Source organism: Hylaeus volcanicus, unplaced genomic scaffold (assembly GCF_026283585.1).
Source record: "Hylaeus volcanicus isolate JK05 unplaced genomic scaffold, UHH_iyHylVolc1.0_haploid 12253, whole genome shotgun sequence".
NCBI classification, from domain to species: Eukaryota; Metazoa; Arthropoda; class Insecta; order Hymenoptera; family Colletidae; genus Hylaeus; species Hylaeus volcanicus.
Genome location: NW_026533180.1, coordinates 1 through 5660, shown reverse-complemented (window position 1 = coordinate 5660; position 5660 = coordinate 1). Strand labels below are relative to the sequence as shown.

The following is a 5660-nucleotide window of genomic DNA, read 5'->3' as shown; positions in this document are numbered from 1 at the left end:
CCTCGAGCAGAAGATCCAAAAACGCAAAGTTAGCAAATTACAATCCGGCAGCAAATCTTTTATTTGCGCGATACAATTTCTCAAGGACTAAATATTAAAGAAACGGTAGAGGTGACATCATTCGTTGGCGATGAGAATACTGGAGAACGTGCGAAAGAAACATTACACCGGATGAGAATATGATATGGGAGGAAATGCGCTAGAAAGAAAGACACATATCCAAGCTATTTTTTTTTATTGATAACTGTATTCCACCATTACATCTAAACCTAATGCTAACAATTCAGAGTCAATCAATGAATGACACTCAAAATTTTCATGTTCAACAATTGCCTTTGCATAATCCTTAATTTCAGCATTTTGTATTATTTCTATAAACTTGTTGTACTTAGATTCTACCAGGTACAAGTTTTCAGACAGCCAACCGTACATGTGATCGATACAATATTCGAAAGCGAACAACTTTTGTCCGGTTGTTTCACTCATGAACATACAGACGGTAGAATTTGAGAGTTTTACTAGGTTTACGTCGTTTAGTTGTCGGAATTTAACTGTTACATCATTAAATGTTTATCGGCTCGTTCGAGGTTCCCGATGTATCAGCATAAATCTGCAGAATGTTATGCCTCTTTCGTAGAAGATCTCTCGTTTTCACGAGAGTCTCCTATAGCCAGCTCCACGTCGCAGGAACCACCGATTCGAACCCCGATGTCAAGATACTTGTAGAATGTATCCGTCAGGGGATATCTCCTCCCCAGTATACGCACCACGCGTATTACTCTACGTTCCGAATGAACATTATCGCTATCGCTGACAAGAGAAACAAAGATTATAAAGGATATTGAATTTTGAATGCACATTTTGCAATATGTTGTCAAAGAACTTATTGTGTGCGCGATTTCTTTGTTAATGGTTGGTTCAACTCCTTGCTCGGAAGATTCTCTCGCCTTACTCGAGCGATTTCAGCATTGGACCACATCGCTGATGTTTCAATACGAGGCGATAGAATGATGTTACGAACAATGATTGAAAAAAACGGGTTTAGACATTTTTATATAACACCCCCCACTCTTTGTCAGATGAACAAAAAAAATGCTGAAACAGCAAATCTCCCCTCCCACACACATTTCCCTTTCTTATCCACATTTATTTTTAGCATACACACCTTTGCGTAGCGCGCGCGCGCGATCTAATTTTTTTTATACGTAATATAAATTCTTAATAACAAATATCTAATAATACGCTCGAGAACTAGGAGTAAATCAATACAAGGGCACGTGCGAAGGAAATATACCAGTTGAGGATGTGAGTGGTAGAATTCTGCGGAATCATCTGTTAATCTGCAGGCAGTGACATCATAGTAGGGGCATATCATGTGACAAAATCACGTGACAGAATCACGTGGCCTACACTATAAAAATTGTGTTGCAGATTGAACTGCATTCAAACCGTTCTGTAGTGACCCCCAGCGAAGAAGTGAGTGCAACCATGGAAGAACTCTTGGAAATGGAAAGTCAATTGTGGGACCAGGCCGATTGATTGACTTCGCAAGAAGAATACCTCGCATGGCAAGAACGATGCAACGAGTGCCTCGTGTCGCTGGAAGAACATAGTCGAGCAAAACTCCCTCGATTATCGATCGGGATTCAACAATCGTTGATGCGCTCGTATCGCGCATCGCGATAGTCTAAAGTATTCGTTGCGCAGACGTTTCGTGTACGAAGGTGCCGGCCATTCAAGCACTGAACTCTTGTGGCGTGAAATAGACACTGCGTTCGAGAGGCGCGTATTAACCGGCGCTGTTTTAAATTCGCACTACATCGAACCGCGTAACTTTCTTCAGGGTGCGAGAGACGTTGTGCTCGAGTATATACGGGGTGCATTGGTGAAACATAAGGTACGAAAAGTGAATACCGCGTTTAATAGAGAGTTTGTAGCGGGTGATAAACGCTCGGACAAGACTATCAGCACGAAGAACTGTGAAATCTTCGACGCGATCAATCTCGAAGAGTGGTACAAGCAACGCGTCGTCGAAACCACCCTAGCATCGCTGGAAGAATTTCAAGAACGGGATAGCGGTTAGGCGCTGTCGCGTATACTCAATTTAATTGTTAACGTGAATAAATATATGCCGTTGCATACTGGATGTACCATACAATTACCACGAGAAATACAACTAAAGAGAGCTGTAATCAACGTATGCTCGAACGACAATGCATGTTTCGCGTGGTCAGTAGTGGCTGCTCTGCATCCACTCGAAAGTCACGTATATCGGGTGTTACGAGCCAGGGCGATAGCGTCGCGCGTATGAGCCCTGCGAGTGGGTTGAATTCAAGAATCGGAGAAGATACGATTATCTCCTAGACCTGTTTATTTCAATGGATCCAAAGATTGAGGATGGAGTAGAAATCGCAGACGACTCTGACGCGAAGTCAGATAGCTGCTGGGAATTGGTATCTCCCGGTAAAGGGTAACCGTTGGGAAGGTTAGGTAAAGAATAAGAAAGAAAAGATTGGTATCTCCCAATTAAGGGTAACCGTAGGATCGGTATCTCCCGGTAAAAGGTAACCGTTGGGAAGGTTAGGTAAGGATTGAATCGTATCGTTGGAATATAATACGCGTCGTGGATAAAGCCTCGCAACTATTAATTCTAAACTAATAATAACTCGAGCGGTAAAGTTATTATGTTATGGGGTTGTTACAGTGGTTGGGATTGCTTATTCCAATGGTGTAGGTTTAATAATGATTTAACAGACCTTTTAAAGTAAACAAATGATTATATATTCAAAACTGAATAATTCTAATAATACAATTGTACAGTGTCGTGTTGTCGCGGTTAGTGTATGAATTTAATTACCTAATTGTTGCACAGTGTTAACGCACTGGCGATGCGGGAGTCGAGAATGCTTCCATGCCAGCTGCAGAGTGCACTTCGGTAAGACCAGACTCCACATTCCAAGGGGTAGATAAAATAAATGAACGCGAGCTTCGAAAAGAACGGGTGTGCATACGTAGCACGAGCATCGAAATATCCTCATTATTCAACGGTGTTGAATATCCAGGATATCGAATTCCCAATGACATTGAACCAAATTAAAAAGTTTGAACACGTCAACAACATCTCCATCAACGTCTACACCACTGAAGAAAAGAAGGTTCTACCGATACGGCTCGCCACATAGAAGATGGAGAGACATGTCAATTTGCTGTATTTAGAAGGACCAAACGGCGTGGGACATTTCGCGTGGATCAAAAACTTGTCTCGCCTCGTGAGCTCACAATTGAGTAAACATAAACGCAGAAAATACGTTTGCGATAGGTATGTATATAATAATTCTTTTTTAAATATATGTTTGAAAAAAATTTATGTCTTTTTATTGCAGATGCTTGCACTACTTTAGTTCGAGTGAGAAGCTGGAAGCTCACACCGTAGATTGCGAGAAGATAAATGATTGCGCAATTGTATCACTAGATAATGAAAGCAAGTGGCTCAGCTTCAACAACTACATCCGGAAAGAGCGACTTCCATTTCTGGTGTACGCCGACCTCCAGTGCATTATGGAGAAAACTGATCGAGAAGCGCAAAGATTCACGTACCAGCATCATAAAGTATTTAGTATTGCATATTATGTTCAATGCGCGTACGCTTCGTCCTTGTCGGTGTACCAATGTCGTCATGATGCGAATTGTGTTTCCTGGTTCGTCGAAGAATTAAAGAATTTGGCACATTTTGTTAAATCAATTTGATCAAATAACATACAAATGGATAATTTAACGAGCGAAGAGCAGGAGGCATCTCGCAACGCGACGCATTGTCACATTTGCGAAAAACCGTTTGGAGAAAACGATACGAGGGTTCGCGATCATTGCCATCTAACCGGTCAGTACAGCGGTCCCGCGCATTCCAATTGTAATCTAAATTATAAAAACTCTTTTTGCATTCCCATAGTTTTTCATAATTTGTCCGGTTACGATTCGGGTTTTAATATCGAAGAAATAGCTACAGCCTTCGAGGGTGCCGTCAGTGTATTGCCGATAACAAAAGAAAAGTATATCTCGTTCACAAAAAGTGTCGAAGATCCAAATGGACTGTCGCGAAATGGTATAAAATTGAGATTCATCGATTCATACAAATTTTTGAGTACCAGTCTCGATAAATTAGCGTCTTTCTTAGATAAAAGCAAATTAAGAATTTTACGAACCGAGTTTCAAAATTTGTCTACCGAAGATTTCGAATTATTGACGCGAAAGGGTGTTTTTCCGTACGAGTACATTGACTGTGCCGAAAAGGTGGAACTCATGTTTGCCATCGCGCGAATCATTTTACAGTTCCTTGACGGGTGATACAGTATCAGAGAGCGAGTACGCGCACGCCGAGAACGTGCGGACACGGTTTTCCATTCAAACGCTGGGCGAGTATAGCGATTTGTATTTGAAAACAGATGTCTTGCTGTTGGTCGATATTTTTGAAAATTTTCATGAAAGCTGTATCACAAGTTACGGACTCGATCCCACTCTGCCCGCTTTTACGTGGGATGCCATGCTGAAGCATACAAAAGTTAATTTCGAATTACTAACAGATATCGACATGGTCCTGTTTATCGAACGCGGTATACGCGGCGGATTAAGTCAATGTTCAGGTAGATACGCGAAAGCCAATAATAAGTACATGCAGTCGTACGATCCATCGAAAGCATCGTCGTACTTGAGATGTACTTTGATGTGAATAATCTGTATGGGTGGGCAATGTGTCAACCATTGCCATATGCAGAATTTCGATGGGTCGACAACGTCGCAAACTTTGACATGTCTTCGATTGCTGCCGATTCGCCCACGGGTTATATTCTAGAGGTTGATCTAGAATATCCGCATCGTTTACACGACATTCACGCGGACCTGCCGTTCTGTCCCACACGTGCCAAACCACCTGGCAAAAGAGAGGACAAGCTGCTCGCAACTCAATACGATAAGCAGCGCTACGTTATTCACTATCGTAACCTGCAGCAATGCACACGACATGGTATTCGTATGACAAAGATACACCGCGTCCTCCAATTCGCCCAATCACCCTGGCTTCGCGATTGCATCGAATTAAATACAAAGTTTAGAACTCTCGGCAACAAACGATTTTGAAAAGAATTTGTATAAATTGATGAACAATGCGGTATTTGGCAAAACTATGGAGAATGTACGCAATCACGTCGATGTAAAATTAGTAACAAAATGGGAAGGGAGGTACGGAGCGGAGACAATGATTGCAAAACCAAATTTCCACGGCCGTAGCATGTTTTCTGAAAACTTGGTTGCCATCGAACTGCGAAAGCTTGCGGTGAAGTTCAAAAACCAATCTATGTGGGTATGTGTATACTAGATATATCTAAGGTTTGTTTGTATGAATTTCATCACGATTACATGTTACCAACACATGGCGATAAATGTAACGTTATGTACACCGATACGGATAATTTAATTTACCACATCGAGCGCGAGAATATTTGTGATACTATAAAACGCGATATTAATCGATTTGGTACCAGCGATTATTCGATAGGGAACGTTTACGATATACCGCTTGTAAACAAAAAAGTCCCCGGTTTGATGAAAGACGAAAACAATGGGGTCATAATGTCAGAATTTGTTGGACTCAGAGCGAAAATGTA

At 41.5% G+C, this 5660-nt stretch overlaps 1 long non-coding RNA gene across 1 annotated transcript; it reads right to left on the bottom strand.

The window, feature by feature from the left end:
* Positions 1 to 222: 222 nt before the first annotated feature.
* Positions 223 to 1302, bottom strand: LOC128884517 (uncharacterized). Its single transcript, XR_008459401.1, has 2 exons — positions 1166 to 1302; positions 223 to 810 (listed from the first exon to the last, which is right to left on the bottom strand). It is a non-coding gene; the product is annotated as an uncharacterized LOC128884517 (long non-coding RNA).
* Between the last annotated feature and the right edge of the window lie 4358 nt (positions 1303 to 5660).